General features: G+C 39.1%; 1 pseudogene; it reads right to left on the bottom strand.

Moving 5' to 3' along the window:
- Positions 1-1,259: 1,259 nt before the first annotated feature.
- Positions 1,260-12,856, bottom strand: LOC131827845 (carboxypeptidase A6-like; annotated as a pseudogene).
- Positions 12,857-19,887: the final 7,031 nt, after the last annotated feature.

A 19,887-nucleotide genomic window follows, 5' to 3' on the forward strand; every position in this document is an offset into this window, starting at 1 on the left:
CTTTCACACAGAACAGATTTACAATTCTGATTGTTGGATATATTCAATTAATCAACTTTACATTTATGGAAAATGATTTGATGTCCTATTGGAGATTTCTTATCTAGCTTTCCATTCTGGAATTTTTTTCTTGCAACTGCTGAAGGGAGGCGGCAAAGGCTGTTGATGAAGAGCCCACACCAACTGACTGATGAAAATCCCATTTCTTGAGCAGCCAGGATGATGGAGAACCCCTGCGAGGAAAATGCCAGAAGGCTTCAAGGACAGCCCTGATCTGCAGGGAAGTACAGACCCGCTGGTTCAGGACACTGGCAGCTGTGGACAGAGAGTGCAGGAAAGGGCAGGGCAGGTGGGCCGGCCAGAGCTTTCTGAGGGAGCTGTGCCATGGCAGGCCTCTGGTGAGGGCCAGTGCCAACACACACCCTCAGCCAGATCCTACTGAGGTGATGCATCTGCTAGTGCTCCTTAGAGACCATCTGGAAAGAGGGGGCTCAAGGAGGCGGTTGGAGACTGGCTCCTCCTCCACTGATCATGTGCCCTCAGGCGGGAGCCCCCTGAAAGATGGAAAGTCGTTCAGGGCACTGAAGAAGGCATGTCAGGGGAATGAAGAGCTCCCAGGAAACACAACAATCCACCAAGCTGAGCAAGTTACTTTTCACCTGTGAAACACCCTCCTGGAAAGTGAGATTCAGAAGTTCTGCCTAAAGCTCGAGGCAGAGCCTAAGTTCTGCGAAAAACACATCAAACACCTAGAGAGGAAGATGATGGCAGAGAAGGCACACTGCCTTCAAGTGAAGGACGAACTTGCCAACGTGTGCTGGAAAGTGGATGCTGCCCACTTGACCTTAGGCCTCTACATAAGGTAGCTGATGACCTGCACTGAGAATGACAGAAAATCTCCTTGTATGACCAGGCACGCTCTGGAAACTGTTCTGGAGCACCATAATTTAGATATTTTGCCTTTTGTCATAAATCAGCTGCTTGACTGGTTCCTAATTTGTCCACAAATTTTTAAATGCTCTCAAACTCTTTTCCTTTCTTTCAATGAGGGTTGGTAACTCCACCCTCTGAGGGCAGATGCAAGGGGGAACTGAGCCAGAGTAATGAAGAATCTTCAGACCATGAAAGTAACCCACCAAAATCAAGGTGTTATCATTCAATCAGGTATTCCCGGGTTTAAGTTCCTAGTTTTGCTTCTTGAGCAGAATGAAAACACATGGGAAGCAATAGTTAGTTGAAATGGACATTGAATAAAGAGTTTAACTTACTTCTTCTACAAACCACTTGCAAAAAGCAGGACCAATCCATTCTCTTGCATGAATACCACAGTCTATCCAGACAGCTCTTTTGTAAGTTCTGTGATTTCTGCCCAGCTGAAAACAAGAGCATTCATAGTCAGGCTTTTATTTTTAAAGCACTGATCAGCATAATTTAATAAGACTTCAGTGCAGTTATTCACTATAGTTTGAGTCATTAGATAGCCCACAAAAAAGATACAGAAATTTCCTATTTCTGCAGTCCAAGCCTGTTTATGCAGAAATAAGAAATTTATTGCCTTCATTACAAATTTATTGCCTTCATTACAAATCTAACAGGAAATCTCTTTAAAAGATTTCATTTATTTATTTATGTACTTACTTATTTACTTATAGCAAGAGAACATGTGTGAGTAGGAGGAGGGGCTGAGGGAGAGGGAGAGAGAGAGAATCCCAGGCAGATTCCACACTGAGCACAGAGCCCAATCTAAGGCTTGATCTCATGACCATGACCTAAGCTGAAATCAAGAGCTGGATGCTTAACTGGATGAGCTACCCAGGTGCCTCAAGTCATCTTCTCCTTCAATATCATATGTAATTGTTAAGAAAAAAGGTAAATTCCTCTTCCTCCTATCCCCCTCCTCCAAGAGAATCAGAATCACAAAGAGTATTTCTTAAAGCAATAGTTATGTTTTTAAAAAATTTTTAAAGGATTTTATTTGGGAAAGAGAGAAAGAGAGAAAGACTGCAGGAGTGAGGGGAAGGGTAGAGAGAGAATCAGACTCCCCAGTGGGCACACTTAACTGACTGAGCCATCAGGTACCCCAGCAATAATTAAGTTTTATTGCTGTACAAAGTCAAATTTTATTACAACACAAAATGGGAAAGCAAAGCAAATTGATTTGTAAAATCAAGTGACAGTTTTCTTTATAATCTCATTATATCAATATTACTTAAATGTGGTTTTTAACTCAATAACAAATAGGTAGCTATTAACATTATATTCATAGGGGACCTAGTTTTCATTCATTACTTCACTCAAGTAATAATTCAGGAAATCCTTTTTTGATACTGTGCTTTTTTGATCCTTTTGATACTGGAGATTCAAAGATAAAAAGACAAAGAGTTTATATGCTAGTAAGGAGGGCAGATATGGGAACAATCAATCATTGTGATGTGAACATGCATAAGTTGCTTAGGGAGCATGGGGTGTAATGTCTTAATTTTCCCAAAGAATAAAATAAGGTTTTTCAGGGGAGGAACACTTGAGTAGTTGGGTAAGATTTGAAGCTTGCCCAGCAGACAAATTGGAAGAAATGATCTCAAGCTTGGAAGAGAATCTGGGCACATCTTTTTTGAAGAACTGTTTTTGGGGTATGAAGAAGAAATGGCAGATGAAACGAGACACAGAAGCAGAGAACACGTGAAATCCCTGGATCTTCTGTAAAAGAAAAAAGGGTTCATTGTGTATTTCATGGGAGAGGGGTATGTCTGTGAGATAAAGAGACAAAGGCACGGATGGACACAAGGTCATGCTGACAGTAGTGAATGATTAGAGTATGAGAGGGGTGAGGACAGGAACTTGAAAAGAACTCCACACTGAATGCTTTATTGCAATAGTCCATGGAGAAGAGATCCAAAGATAAGTTAGGGCAAGAGAAGGGAAGACAAGAGAAGGAACTGGAGAAGATTCAAAAGATATTTAGAACAGAGAATTGTCAGTTTTCAGTGGTAGATTTAAAGGAAGTGGTAAAAGTAAAGAATTTAGGATGATGTTCATGCTTCTTGACCACAGTCACAGAATGGTGCCATTCTGAGTCCGAGGTGCTTTTGTGAAAATTGAGATAAGGTCAAGTAGGTAATGACATACGAATGTAAAGCTCCAGAGAGTGGACCCCAACTAAATAGAAATTTCCGGAATGATTGTTGAAACCACGGAGGTAGATGTGTCCATCTAGAGAGGTTGGTAGAGGGAGAGTATAGAGTCTGAGCAGAGAGCTCTGGAATGATCAGAACCCACAGGAAGGGCATAAGGAGAGGAGCCAGTCAGTGAGACAGGAGGGAATGGTCAGAGACAAAGGAGGAGAACCAAGGAGCCATTGTTGGTCCCAGCAAGAGAAATTTTAGAAGAGCCATGGGGGTGAAGGCCATTGAGTCAAGGTCTGAATGGGAGGTAAGGAAATAGAAACAGTTATATAAGAAATCTTTTCAGACATTTTGCTGAGAAGAGAGAGAGAGAGATGGGTAAGTATCTAGGAGAGAATGTAGGATCAAAGACTGGGAAGGGCATATACTTTCTTATACATATACATTTATGTAGTTTTGCACTGGTTCGCCTTAAGTAGCACCAGCTCACAATAATTTTGAATGCCATTATTTTTAAGTGCATCAACAACTCTATGTTAGAAATAGCATTCCCTGGAATACTCAATGGCAAAAATTAAATATGGTCCAAAAATCTAAGGGATATTATCAGATGATATTAAATATGAGATGCTGGAAAAGACCATTTCATTTTTTCCCACAAGTCAAACTTGAAAAAGATGAATGTTTACTAAATAAATAAATGTTTTTATGCTTACTAAATAAAAAAAATTATTTTTACCTTTAAAACATATAGAGGCCTTCCCTCATGATTTTCCAATAGAGAACATGTGAATGAGACCTGAATTACTTTTATTTAGATGACACATCCAATTTTGAATCTAAAACAAATAGATGAAAACCATGTCAGACTCTCCCTAGTTATGGAACTTTCAGAGAACAAAAGGTAACAATTGGCAGCAATCAGGCTCAAAGAGCATACATTAAGTATAAAACTGAACAAAAATCAGTTTTGTGTTTTTAATTTTCCTTAAGCTACTTAAAATTATATTTTATTTTCTGTCTTTACAAATAGTAGCTTCATGTCTTTATATTGTCCCCTTTTTAATGCATACCTTCTACTACCATTTACCATTAGTATCTTGATGGCAGAGCTTTGTAGAAAATTAATCCATGTGTTGCTGGGTTCTTTTTAAAAACAAAAATTATTTCCATTTCCCTTCCAAGTACTTAAGAGGATAAGAAATCAGGTTCATGAAAACTATGCAAACTACTTTAAAGAGTCTATTAAAGTCCCATATTTTGTAATTTGCCACTGAAAAGATGCTAAAAGAAAAGCATTGTCTTCTGCATTTAAAGTTTATTCAAGTCACACATCAAAGGGCATACTCTGAATAATTTCCCCAGTAACGGTGATACATTTGCATTGATCTAGTCACACACACTTATCTGTCATCAGAAGAAGGTATATTTGAGATGGATGAATAAGGCACTTAGAAATATGAATGACATTTCTGATTTAAAAGCTTTACAAGTAAGGAAGTCAAACAAAAGTGTCCCTTTAATCCATGGTGTGCAAGACAGTCTGTGCTGAAAAATTTAGATTTTGAGAAGTACCCAAGCTTTCTTTTTTTTCTATTCTTATTTAGTCTAATGAGCATACATATATATATGTATATATGTGTGCATATTATATATATATTTATGTGTATATATGTATGTATGTATAGGTACATATCTATAGATATATTTAAAATTTTTTGGAGTGTATTTTATAACACTTCCATGTGCCAAGCTAGCTAAAACCTTCCCATTGCTTTTAATTTCAAGCTTCTAAATCATATGTGGGAACATGAAATATATGAAAATAATTTTGAAAAAAAAAGTCATTATCAAGATAACCAAATATTCTCCTTAGAATATAACAGGATCACATTATTTTTTTTTTTTGGATCATGTTAATTTTATGCCTGACATTACTTTGCTCAATTCAGGGGAAGCTAGAAAATCTATGTATTTCTTCATTTACTTATTCTGTCATCTACTACCTACTTGGAGGTTCCTATTTGCTTGACACTGGGGATATAGTGGTGAACAGGAAAGAAATGGCCTGCCCTCATTGAAATTGAAGCTTATGAGGAAAAAAAAGCATTAATCAAGTGGTCCTACAATTACATACATAAAAACTATGACAGATATCATATCCATGTGTTGTGGGTGCATTTAATATGCTAGGGTTGGACGTGAAGAGTTCTAATTCCATCTTCGAGAGTAGAAACAGCCATCTTTTTGCTTGGGCTGAGATTCAAAAAGTAACTAGGTATTATCAAGGTGACCAGTAACGGATATAGTGGTAGGAATGAGGTTGTTGTAGAATGAATAATAGGAAGAATAAATAACATGTTTAAAGGCCCTGAGATTCTGCATATAAGGCTTGGCCTTTGGGAGGTCTCAACTTGTGCAGAAGCTATGTGGCAAGCATCAACTTTCACTCCACCCCCATCCAAATCACTGCCCTCAAACTCTGACTAGATCTACCTTCCATGGCTTTTTAGTTAAGGTTTTCACAACTGCAATTATAGTAGCATTACCTCACTTTTCCATTGCCCTTCCCATGTATTTTGGAGGGGTGGTTTGGGTAAAGCAAATGAAATCCAACTTATTTCACTATTTCCTTTAAATGCTTAATAATGAAAGAGATGATGAACTGAGGTGGCTGGGCCATATAAGAAGTTTATATATTCTTCATATGGCCCCTGCCTCTATCTTTATCCTTTTCTCCCAGCCATCAGACCTAAATGATAAAGATGTATTTATTAAAAAAAAAAAAACACCCAAAAAACAAAAGCTCCTCTGATTACATACTTCTTCTAAGGAGTGATAAACTTCATAATTATATCTGGACAGGTATCTTCGATTTCTCTGGGTTCACAAACTGTTTGCCTTTTGAAGTGTGTTCTGAAGATCTTCTATGAGGACCCTGGATTTGAAATGATAGACATGATGCAAACTGAATGGAGATTACATAAAATTGGAAAAGAAAATTATGCATCTATGAAAAAGAGGATAGCAAATATTGACATCTCTAAAAATATCAAATGTTGGGAAAATGTTCATTTTTGGGAAATAGAAACTATTAAATTGGGTAAAGAACATAAAATGTAAAATTATAGGTAGATGTTCTCAAATAATAATAATTACTACCATTGAATGAACAGCTACAAGAACTGAATGATGGGTATTAGCATTTACTGAGCATTTATTACCTATTTAGATACCATGCTATGTTCTTCATGTGCATGAGCTGAGTTAAACATCCTATAAGGTAGGTATTTTTTGTTACTTCCATTTTACAGACAGGGAAAAATGAGGCCCCAAAAGGTTAAGAACCTGTTGTTGGTTAAGAACCAACATCACTCTGCTAAGGAGTACAGAGCCAGAATTTGAACTCGGAATGTGAACCTGAATTCTAGTCTTTGGACTCTGAGTCCAGTGTGACATTATGAACCCCAAAACAAGACAACATACCCACAAAAGAAGTTTCCAAAAGTTCAAAAAATCTTTGAATATTTACAAAATTGAGCCATGGTATATTGTGATTGCATTATTTCCAAAGTGGACAGACCTTCTAAATACAAACAAGTGCAAATTGTTCCCAATTAAGGTAAGAGCAATTCCCCACATTTATCACCAGAAAGTTATGAAGTTCCTGATGCTGATATATCTGTTTGTTTGGCAGCTCCTGGTAGAACTACCATTGTTCCCATTAGAAAGGCAATATTTTCCCAGGAGTTTCAGTACAAAAACCTATGCCACTTAATTGATTAGATTCTTTATCATTTATCATTATTAATTGATAAATGACATGACATATTACCAGTCACATCATGAAATGTCCATTCAAAGAATTGTCGAAATAATTCTAATGGAGAATTGCTCCTACAACAGATTTATCTTAATGCTTTCTAGTCAAGTTTACTAGTGCTTTCACCAAAGTAGGAAAATAATAAAAGTTTTTCAGTTTCAAGTTGTATGGGATCATTCTAGATGGATATTAACTTCTTTGAGGAATAAACTCTTAAGCGTTTCAGTTTTCTTTTAAAGTCTCCAAGTGCCCTAAATAGAACTAGTTTTTGGATTCCTTAGTATTTGCCTATCCATTTAGGCTAGTGATTCTTAAGCTGCATTGCTTTAAAGTTACCTGTGAGCTTTAAAAAATTATGCCACACGGGGGCACCTGACTGGCTCAGTTGGAAGTGTGTGTGACTCTGGATCTCGGAGTTGTGACCTGGGGTACCACGCTGCATGTGGAGATTACTTTAAAAAAAAAAAAAAAAAAAAAACTTAAAAAATATACCACACTGGTCCCTACATAGATAAGAATATTTATGAATAAGTATCAGTCCTTTTTGAAACCTCACCAAAGTGATTTTAATATACTGTGGGGATCAAATTTAGGCTAACAATCTGGAAACCACTAATTCAGGTTCATTCAATCTAGAAAATCACTGATCTCAGTCCTCTCAAGTTCCATATTAAATGCAAACAAAGAGAATAGTAGAATATGGCTGACTCTGGCTTCCTTTTTCCTCTCCTGAGTGTCTGTACTGGACATGGTCAACTGCCTACTCTCCTTATAGACTTCCTGTACTGCAGGGGCTGGAAAGCCGAAACCTACTTTTTCCTGACTCTCTTGCAGCCTTGATTCTGGGTACAGATTTGTAAATGCTGGTAAGATAGGAAGTTAAGAAGGAGGCAGAGGCCATCTCCTGCTGTTGCTGTGGCCATGTCAAGGCCACAGATATGTGACTGTTGAGAGGTAGCCAGTGTTGCTGGACTGAGCACTCCAGTGTCTAGTCACCAGGTTTATAGCATGAGAGGCAGTTATGGTAACAACAGTGGTGGTTGAAGTAGTGCAGTCACAGCTTCTGGACCTTTGGACCATCTCATGAGGGAGAAGTAAATTCTATTTGATTGAAGCTACTATGTTTGGGGATCTGTTATGGGTTGAATTGTGTCCCCATCTCCCCCAGTTCATATGTTGAAGTCCTAACCCCCAGCACCTCAGAATGTGACCTTATTTGGGACTAGGATTATTGCAGATGTAATTAAACTGTGGTCACCAGGATGCACTCTCATCCATATGACAGATGTTTTTATAGAAAGAGGATTTTCAGTTTGGGAAAATGAGAAAGTTCTAAAGATGCATGTGCTGTAGGTTGTGTAATGTGAAAGTACTTAATGTCACTGAATTATATATTTAAAATGGTTAAAATGGTGCATTTTATGTTGCATATACTGGGAAAATCAGGACACAAAGACACACATCGAGGGAAGATATGAAGAGGCAAAGATGGCTGCCTACAAACCATGGAAAGAAGCCTGGGACAGATCCTTCCCTCAAGGCCCTCAGAAGGAACCAACTCTGCCCACACCTTGATCTCAGTCTTCTAGCCTCGAGAATCATGAGACAATAAACTTTTGCATTTAAACCAGCCAGTCTGTGGTATTTGTTATGACAGTCCTAGAAAACTAATATAGTTCTCTGTTCAATAACTGGACAGTATCTTTTTTTTTAATTTTTTATTTATTATAAACATATATTTTTATCCCCAGGGGTACAGGTCTGTGAATCGCCAGGTTTACACACTTCACAGCACTCACCAAAGCACATACCCTCCCCAATGACTAGACAGTATCTTAATACAGGCCCTAAAAGACCAATCTGAAAATTAAAATAATTGTTGTGTGACAGTTCTAACCCCAGTTTTCTTGTTAAGTAGTCAACACCACAGATTGAGGAGAAGGAGCCCAAAATAGCATTTATAAGTGTTGTATTTTCTAGGTCCTTTATGGCTGATTATTATTCCTACCCTAGTTGCATATGCTCCTAGGATAGTGACCAGAGCTATTGAGAACTTTTCAAATAATGTCAACACTCAGTATAAAACCCCCGCCCCAAAGCTTCTAGGGGGGGCTCACGGGGGCTCATAACTTGAAATCCCACTGCCAATGTTTACAGGTATTTAATTTATAAAATGTTTGAATTTTTTATAACAGAATGAGTCATCTCATCTGTAATGTCATTGAAAGGGACTGATTACCCAAGGGCCAGACTCATGGGGTCACATTATCTCTGCCTTGAAGATTGACTACAGATATATATTATGTGCAGCTGTACAGAGGTAATGATAATCTTTTGAAAATACCCTAGGCTACAATAATAAAAGTCAATTAAAAATGATCTCTACCTACTGCCCTGTGGAATTTAATCGGCTCTTATGCGTTATTATCTTGAGACCAACAAAATGAATAATTCTAAATGAATGTCCTCCATGAGGAGACAACTGATTTAAAACATTCATTTTTTTTTTTAGATTCCATTTTCTGTGACAAAAAGTGTGATATTTTATGCTGTATCAGTTCCATATGACCTATATTTAATGGCAAGAGATAGAGACTTGTTAAAATAACTGGTACAGGGACGCCTGGGTGGCTCAGTTGGTTAAGCAGCTGCCTTCAGCTCAGGTCATGATCCCAGTGTCCTGGGATCGAGTCCCACATCGGGCTCCTTGCTCAGCGGGGAGCCTGTTTCTCCCTCTGCCTGCCTCTCTGTCTGCCTGTGCTCGCTCGCTCTCTCTCCCTCTATCCCTGACAAATAAATAAATAAAATCTTTAAAAAAAAAAAAAATAACTGGTACATTCCCTTCTACTGAATTATAATTAATGAAGCATGAGAGTTGTTGCTGAACACCTATAGATATAATTACCAAGCTCCTTCCTTCCAGGCATTCAGAGAATGAAAGCATGCCTTCAAAGTTATAGTGATGACTAAAATGTGTTCAATATGAACAATAGTTTTATGCACAGCTATTCTAGAAGTACGATAAAATACCTTTCTGTAAAAAGCGTATCAGTACTTTAATAAGGGTGTAATTATCTTTCTGGCAGGGAAGTATTTGTGTGGATGAGTTAGGAATGTCACTGCTACTTTGCACCCTGTGGATCAGCCTTCCAGAAACTAAGGCTTTTACTATTGACTCACAGAGCTATGAGCCCATCCCAGGCCTTACCAGGCATCATCAGTTGATCTTCCTGCCAGTTTTAACAGTACAACAATTTGCTGAAAAGTTGGAGCAATTCAGTTTAGTCACTTAAGAGCATGCCTCTCAGCTCTGAAATCCTAGGTTCCCAAATGAAAGGTATGTCACTCCTTCCCATGTCATTAATTTACTCTACTGCCCTTCTCCCCCACATCCTGCATTGACTATTCATCACTCCATCACTTCATTTTATGTTGTGCCTGCTGGAAGCCTGCTTTCACTGTAAATAGACTTCCAACATTCTCACCTCTTCAGAGAACTCCTCTCGTATTCTTGCCCTGACAGAAATTGGACTCTCTCAAGGATAGATTCTTTTGTGGCTTTCTCTTCTGCTAATCCACCTATCATGGGACCAGAAGGGAAGGAGGTCAGCATCCTCCCAAATCCGCATTTCTCCTTCCCTATCAATCACACTTCTAGAAAAAGCTCATTTGCCCTTTGGCATTGTGCCATTTCTTGTTTCTTTCCTCTGTGTAATCTCTGAAATTACTGTCCCAGGGGCACATTAGGTCTCTTTATCTCTAATCTTGCCAACACCCAAGGAAATTCAAAATGGCTGTATTGATTCTCTGGTGATTTAGTCCATTCATTCTCAACCACATCAGTCTTGGTGATTTATACTCCACTTTAGCCAAATCTTCCATGACCATGCCCTGACATTTGTCACCAGCCATAAATGTTCTATACCATGACTCTTAATATCAGCCTACATTTTGTTAAAATCTTCTTCCTTCCACTTCCTTGTTGCCCTCAGTTATGCTATATCTGCATTCCATATAATGATCCTTATACCCTTCTTGATTCTTCCATTTGACTCCACCATTCCTCCTACACTCTTCTCCTTTCCTCTCCAGATTTGACAACATGGATGAATACTTGAGCTAGTATCTCACTAGGAACTCCACTTCCTTGCCATGCTGATCTTTCCATGGTCCTAACCCAACAAAACCTCAACTCTGCATGAGCACTACCATCTCCCTTCTTTTCAACAACCAGTTATTAGTTCTTACCCAAGTTTTTTTATTGGTAAATTTCTTCAGCCCCTATTTCTTCCCTTTTGGTAGATAACTTTGCTTCCTATTCCATATAGAAAATTTACTCTCTTTTTTTTTTTTTTTTTTGACTCTCTTTATAATCCTAACTAGACTTACATTTACCCCTTCAGTCTTACTGGATAAGGTATCCTTCCTGGTGCTCAAATCCATTCTTCCATTGGTGCATTCTATCTTGTACCATCAATGTCTCCTTCCTTAACTCGTTCCTCCATTCAGCCTGCAGACATACAAAAATTGCTCCCTACCCCCTAAAATTCCAAATTTCAAGCAGTCATTGATGCTGCATCTTCTTATAGTCATTCCTTATTCTCTACATCTCTCCTTATTTTAATTTCTAAGAGCAGTAGTCTGCTCTGCTTCTCCATGTTCCCATATCCTATTCACATCTGTCTTTCTCTGTCTTCTGTTCCTGACAATTTAATCCCACATTCCACCATGAGAGTTACCAACACAATTTACATTGCCAAGTCCAGAGGAAACTGGTCAGTCCTTTTCTTGCTGGATATTACTGCACACTTGGCACCACTAATGTTTCTCCCTTTCAAAAGTCTCTTGTTTCTTCTTTGACTCCTATGACTATTTAATGTTTGCTTAATTCTTATTGTGTAACTATTCCTTAAAAAAAAAAAAAATGCAAACAACCCAAACCAAATACTTCAAGATAATCTGATCTATTTTAATTTATCTACTCCATTGCCCAAGCTAGAAGATTTGGGGAAGCCCTTGATTTCTTCCTTCCCACATCCAACCAAGTGCAGAGACCAGGAAGTTTTGCCTATTAACTACTTTTTTTTAAATACTCTCCTGATCACACTACTCTGGTCCTGATTCAATGCCTCACAACCTCTTGCTTGGTCTATTATTGTAGTCCCCTGTTGCCCTTCCACCCCACTTATATCTGACTCCCTTATTTCCATCATTCCAGTGTACAGCATCACACACATACATCCTAGCCCTGTACACATCAGACTTCCCACAACCTGGTCTTCCCTCAACATCTCCAGCATCTTTTGTTTCTACTCCCGTTTTGTATGCTGGTAACACTCAAACACTTCAGTTCCCTAAACAGGTAGCATACTGCTTCTTCCCTTTCCTTGCACTGTCCCCTCTGCCTGCAAGTCCTAAGGCTCATCCTGTGCTTAGGTGTCATTGCTCCTGCAGAAAGCTTTATCTCCCCCTGCATTCCTACCCAGTTTCTGGGCATTGTTAGGCTGCTCTCCTTTCGTCACAGAGAGAAGACCTCTGTTTACACTGGCCACCTAGTGCTAAGGGTGAAATGATAGGCCAGTGTGTTCTTCTTCCCTCCTTCATTACACTAGTAAGCGCATCAAAGGTGACTATAACTGTGTTACATTTGTGCCTGTTTTTGCAGTGTGAAAAACAGTGCCTGAAATGCTGTTGTAAGCAGTCAGTAAATAACCTAACTACACCTATCTTTCAGTTCAATTTAGTACTCATGAATTAAGCAAGTGAAAAAGAATGCTTGCTTGTACTGGATGTTGGCTTCCTGTAAGAACGCTAACAGGGCTTTGGGGAATATGGACATCAGTAGCTGCTCCGAGATACTGCTCGGCTGCCACGGGTCCACCTGTAGTGAAGGAATCAACCTATAATTCATATTCCGTGCAGATGGGGAAAGATCTATGTCACAAGGTGAAACATGCCATCTTGTTTACATTCAGAAATACAAACATATTTTGGATTTAAACTCAATGCTTTCATCAACAGTGTAAAACTCTTATCTGATTTTGATTTAGGTCTCCAAATTATATCATATCTGTAATAGAATTTGATCACAATTGACAAGTAACAATTTGGAGACCAATATACATTAAAGCCACAAGGTAAAAATTAGATAAAGCAGTTTTAAGTATGACTTTGATAGGCTTAAAATTATTACACAAATACTTGAATAAGAGAGAGAAAGATATAAATAACCTTTTATTTTACTATACAACAAACTGTGGTAGCTTGGCAACATTTGGTAACTTTTTTTTTCAAGATTTTTTATTTATTTATTTGACAGAGAGAGATCACAAGTATGCAGAGAGGCAGACAGAGAGAGAGAGGAGGAAGCAGGCTTCCTGCCGAGCAGAGAGCCCCATGTGGGACTCTATCCCAGGATCCCAAGACCTTAATCCACTGAGCCACCCAGGTGCCTGCAACATTTGGTAACTTTAAATGGAACACTCTCCAGGTATTTCCTCCTTCCCCAATGCATACCTTTTACCAGTCCCTATTCAAGCTTCCATGGTGATAGAAGCATCCCTTTCTCAGGTTGGACTTTTTAGCTAGGCTCGTCTCTCTGCCAGAGTTCTTAGAGCAACTCATGCTTCTTTCATTCCCTACTTTCATCTTATCAGAATGTAAGCTCCATTTGGTCACCACCCCATTCCAAATGCCCAGAAGAGTGCCTTGTGTACATCAGCAACTCACCGTTGCATATGTGGAGACCACATGTAATATTTACTCTACATCCACCCCATGTTCAGTGTTTTGTAGGGAAGTGGGAGCCAGCAGTGTTTGTCTTACTGCAGTGTTCCCAGTGCCTTGTCTGGTCGTTGAAGGAATTACTGAACTCAGCGGGGAGGGAAGAGGGCCCTATCCTCCCTTCTGGAGTAGCCTCAGGTTACAAGTTTCGATTAGACCCAATTTGTATTTACAGTCCTGTCTCTGTCTTCTCTGTGTTTGGGACTCTCCTCTTCCTGCATTTCCAGCCTTCATCTGTCACCCGGCCTTGATCTCTGATCTGGTAAGATTAGTTACTTGATATTCACTTCGGTGTCAGTGTCTGCATTCTGGTGGGGAACTCTAGAAGAGCAAAAATGCTTTGTGGCTCAAGGAAATAACATCTCTGGTGGTATAATTTAATCTTAAACAGGGTAGAGAGGTATTTGTTTTGGGGACACAGAGTCTACCTTTTTTTTTTTTTTTAAGCAGTTGAATCCTCCTCAAAATTGCAAGGGCAAATCTGATTCAGCTCTCATAGCAGTCCAACAATCATAGAAATACAGAAGTGTGGGCTGGAAGGGCTGCTGAGAGATTATTTGATCCATCTGTCAGCCCCTGGGCAAGGATACATATAGGACTGAACAAACCTGTCCCCAGTAGATGTATCCAGACCACATCTTTTAAGTCTCCAAAAGAAGAGAATTGACAACATCCTAACATAACTCATAGCCACATTTAAGAAGACTAAACATCTTTCTCCCTATCCCTCACACTGCAGTACAGCTTCATTTTCTCTTGTTCCATTTTTCAGTAGGAGATATCTGGTTTCTTGCCTCTGTTAGATAAAGTATATTGGTGTCTTTCACTTTTCTCTACACATTAGGTTTTCTGATCCTTTAATCATCTTTGAGAGCTGCCTCTAAACCTATTACAGAGACAGTTTTTTGATATTACGTTTTGCTGTCAGTGAAGAAGAGGAAATAGTGCTGTATTTGGAGGGTAGAGAACCATAAGAACCTAAAATAATATAAATAGCCACTCTGGCAAATTCCTTTATGTGTCATTTTCTAGGATGCATGCTAAAATAAGAATCCTCATCCTGCAAAATAAAGTTGCTTCCCTGTAGGGAGTTCCGTGGAAGTGACACGACCCACAGCCTGACCTGGTGAGGGCTTCCTAAGAAACAGGCTATCAGACTAAGCAGTTGGTCTATAGGAAACTAAGAAAAACAATTTGCAAAATTGGGAATTTTGTTCTGTTGTGATATTAGGAAAGGATGCTAAAATGGATCATCAGTCTTCCAAGTTTTGGTCATTCTAACTGGTGTAAGGTGGTATATAAATGTGGTTTTAATTTGAACCTCCCTGATGGCTAGTGATAATGAATATTTTTTCATGTGTCATATGAATTGTCTGTTCATATCTTCTGTGCATTTTTTATATGATTATCTGTTTTGTGTGTGTTGAGTTTGAGAAGTTCTTTATAGATCCTGGATATCAAACTTTTATCTGTATTGTCATTTGCAAATATCTTCACCCATTCCATGGGTTACCTCTTTGTTTTGCTGTTTCCTTTGGATCTTGATGAAAAATTCTGAATGGATTCCTGTCTCACGTTTAGATCTTTAATCCATTTCCAGTTTATCTTTGTGTACAGTGTAAGAGAATGGTCGAGATCCTTCTTCTACATATAGCTGTCCAATTTTCCCAGCACCACTTATTGAAGAGACGGTCTTTTTTCCACTGTATATTTTTTCTTGTTTTGTCGAAGATTATTTGACCATAGAGTTGAGGGTCCATATCTGGGCTCTCTACTCTGTTCCACTGGTCTATGTGTCTGTTTTTATGCCAGTACCATGCTGTCTTGGTGATCACAGCTTTGTAGTAAAGCTTGAAATCTGGTAAAGTGATGCCGCCAGTTTTATTTTTGTTTTACAATATTTCCTTAGAATTCGGGGTCTCTTCTGATTCCATACAAATTTTAGGATTATTTCCTCCAGCTCTTTGAAAAATACCAGTGAAATTTTGATCAGAATGATATTAAAAGTACAGATTGCTCTAGGCAGTATAGACATTTTAACAATGTTTATTTTTTTGATCCAAGAGCATGGAATGGTCTTCCATCTTTTTGTGTCTTCTTCATTTTCTTTCATGAGTGTTCTATAGTTCCTCGAGTACAGATCCTTTACCTCTTTGGTTAGGTTTATTCCCAGGTATCTTATGGTTCTTGGTGCAATAGTAAATAGAATCAATTCTCTAATTTCCCTTTCTGTATTTTCATTGTTAGTGTATAAGAAAGCCACTGATTTCTGTACATTGACTTTGTATCCTGCCATATTACTGAAAAGCTGTATGAGTTCTAGTAGTTTGAGATACTACCTTACACCAGTTAGAATGGCCAAATTAGCAAGACGGGAAACAACGTGTGTTGGAGAGGATGTGGAGAAAGGGGAACCCTCTTACACTGTTGGTGAGAATGCAAGTTGGTGCAGCCTCTTTGGAGAACAGTGTGGAGATTCCTCAAGAAATTAAAAATCGTGCTTCTCTATGACCCTGCAATTGCACTCCCGGGTATTTACTCCAAAGATACATGTGTAGTGAAAAGAAGGGCCATCTGTACCCCAATATTTATAGCAGCAATGGCCATGGTTGCCAAACTGTGGAAAGAACCAAGATGCCCTTCAATGGACGGATGGATAAGTAAGATGTGGTCCATATACACTATGGAGTATTATGCCTCCATTAGAAAGGATGAATACCCAACTTTTGTAGCAACATGGAGAGGACTGGAAGAGATTATGCTGAGTGAAATAAGTCAAGCAGAGAGAGAGAGTCAGTTATCATATGGTTTCACTTATTTGTGGAGCATAATAAATAACATAGAGGACATGGGGAGATGGAGAGGAGATAGGAGTTGAGGGAAATTGGAAAGGGAGGTGAACCATGAGAGACTATGGACTCTGAAAAACAACCTGAGGGTTTTGAAGGGGCGAGGGTGGGAGGTTGGGAGAGCCAGGGGGGAGGGTATTAATGAGGGCACCTATTGCATGGAGCACTGGGTGTGGTGCAAAAACAATGAATACTGTTACACTGAAAAGAAAATTTTAAAAAATGAATTATCAGCTTTTCTCTAGTGAAATTTGGGGGAAAGGATACTTGGATACATAATATGGGTACTTCAATCTGGGTGGCAAGCACATGCCCAAATCAAGATACAGGGGACAGTAATACTCATGTGACATTTGTAAAGTGCTCCTACTTTATAGGTATTTCTGATCTTTTCAATAATGCCGTCAGGTAGGAGTTAATGGTAGACATTTAAAGAAAGAGAGCACCTGGGTGGCTCAGTGGGTTAAGCAGCTGTCTTCAGCTCAGGTCATGGTCCCAGAGTGCTAGGATTGAGTCCCACATTGGGCTCCCTGGTGGGCAGGGAGCTTGCTTCTCCCTCTCGACTTCCCCTTCTTGTGATCTCTTTCTCAAGCTCTCTTTATCACAAATAAATAAAATCTAAATAAAAAATAAGAAAAAAAGAAAAACAAAAAGAATGAGAAGACTCAGACTCATAGGAGCAATGTCTATTTTCCAAGAATGCAGAGCTCCAAAATGGTGACACGGGAAGTGCTTAGCTCCAGTGCCAGTATGGTAAGTGTGTTTAGGGTCTGCTGAGGAAATAAGCAACTTCCAAGTTCTTGACTAAGTGTTTGAGCAGGTTTGGTTTGCAGGTCTCCTACTCTAAACTTTCCTGTCAGGGGTTATTTACCCTACAAATTAATATGCAGGTATTTCAAAGTTGAGATCAGTTTACTCTGGGCAGGTTACCATCATTTCCTTAGGGCCTGATCACATCCAGATGAAGTGATAAACTATCTTTGAATGGCAAAGCTCAGTGAGGGTTTATGATGATGACAACAAAGGATTAGTAGTCTTGTCAGGATGGCCTCAGGTTGTGTGCTAACTACTGCACATCTTGGCTGTAAAGAGCCATCTGATATTCCAAGGAAAGGAGGCTCCTGAAACCTGGTGGTTGTTCCCATGTTTTCCTTTCCTCAAAGGATTACTAGTCACATATGGTCAGATCTGTTTAAGAAGTGGCAGTAATTTAGGGGAACCAGGGTGACTCAATGAGTTAACCATCTTGAATCTTGATTTCAGCTCAGGGTTGTGAGTTCAAGCCCATGTTTAGCTCCACATTAGCCATGGAGCATACTTTTAAAAAAAAGTGGGGGTGGGGAGAAAGAAAGAGAGACAATTTAGTATGTGATTAGTAATAGGAGTATGGACTTTGGAATCTGAAGGGCCTAAAATGGAATGTGAGCTTTGGTAGTATTGGCTTGTGACTTCAGGGGAGCTTTTAACATTTCTGAGCCTCAAAAATTCCTCATCTGTACTATGAAGATAATAAAAAAAACCTACCTGGTGGCTAGTGATGATGAACATTTTTTCATGTGTATGATAGCCATTTGTATGTCTTCATTGGAGAAGTCTCTGTTCATATCTTCTGCCCATTTTTTTTAATATAATTTTTTATTTTTTATAAACATATATTTTAATCCCCAGGTTTACACACTTCACAGCACTCACCAAAGCACATACCCTCCCCAATGTCCATAACACCACCCCCTTCCCCCAAATCCCCTCCCCCCAGCAACCCTCAGTTTGTTTTGTGAGATTAAGAGTCACTTATGGTTTGTCTCCCTCCCAATCCCATCTTCTTTCATTTATTCTTCTCGTACCCACTTAAGCCCCCATGTTGCAACACCCCTTCCTCATATCAGGGAGATCATATGATAGTTGTCTTTCTCCGCCTGACTTATTTCGCTAAGCATGATACACTCTAGTTCCATCCATGTAGTCGCAAATGGCAAGATTTCATTTCTTTTGATGGCTGCATAGTATTCCATTGTGTATATATACCACATCTTCTTGATCCATTCATCTGTTGATGGACATCTAGGTTCTTTCCATAGTTTGGCTATTGTGGACATTGCTGCTATAAACATACGAGTACACGTGCCCCTTTGGATCACTACGTTTGTATCTTTAGGGTAAATACCCAATAGTGCAATTGCTAGGTCATAGGGCAGTTCTATTTTCAACATTTTGAGGAACCTCCACGCTGTTTTCCAGAGAGGTTGCACCAGCTTGCATTCCCACCAACAGTGTAGGAGGGTTCCCCTTTCTCCGCATCCTCGCCAGCATCTGTCATTTCCTGACTTGTTGATTTTAGCCATTCTGACTGGTGTGAGGTGATATCGCATTGTGGTTTTGATTTGTATTTCCCTGATGCCGAGTGATATGGAGCACTTTTTCATGTGTCTGTTGGCCATCTGGATGTCTTCTCTGCAGAAATGTCTGTTCATGTCCTCTGCCCATTTCTTGATTGGATTATTTGTTCTTTGGGTGTTGAGTTTGCTAAGTTCTTTATAGATTCTGGACACTAGTTCTTTATCTGATATGTCGTTTGCAAATATCTTCTCCCATTCTGTCAGTTGTCTTTTGATTTTGTTAACTGTTTCCTTTGCTGTGCAAAAACTTTTGATCTTGATGAAATCCCAATAGTTCATTTTTGCCCTCACTTCCCTTGCCTTTGGCAATGTTCCTAGGAAGATGTTGCTGCGGCTGAGGTCGAAGAGGTTACTGCCTGTGTTCTCCTCAAGGATTTTGATGGATTCCTTTCGCACATTGAGGTCCTTCATCCATTTTGAGTCTATTTTCGTGTGTGGTGTAAGGAAATGGTCCAATTTCATTTTTCTGCATGTGGCTGTCCAATTTTCCCAGCACCATTTATTGAAGAGGCTGTCTTTTTTCCATTGGATATTCTTTCCTGCTTTGTCGAAGATAAGTTGACCATAGAGTTGAGAGTCTATTTCTGGGCTCTCTATTCTGCTCCATTGATCAATGGGTCTGTTTTTGTGCCAGTACCATGCTGTCTTGATGATGACAGCTTTGTAATAGAGCTTGAAGTCCTGAATTGTGATGCCACCAACGTTGGCTTTCTTTTTCAATATCCCTTTAGCTATTCGAGGTCTTTTCTGGTTCCATATAAATTTTAGAATTATTTGTTCCATTTCTTTGAAAAAGATGGATGGTACTTTGATAGGAATTGCATTAAATGTGTAGATTGCTTTAGGTAGCCTAGACATTTTCACAATATTTATTCTTCCAATCCAGGAGCATGGAACATTTTTCCATTTCTTTG

The sequence above is a fragment of the Mustela lutreola genome, chromosome 3 (assembly GCF_030435805.1).
Source record: "Mustela lutreola isolate mMusLut2 chromosome 3, mMusLut2.pri, whole genome shotgun sequence".
Taxonomy (NCBI): domain Eukaryota; kingdom Metazoa; phylum Chordata; class Mammalia; order Carnivora; family Mustelidae; genus Mustela; species Mustela lutreola.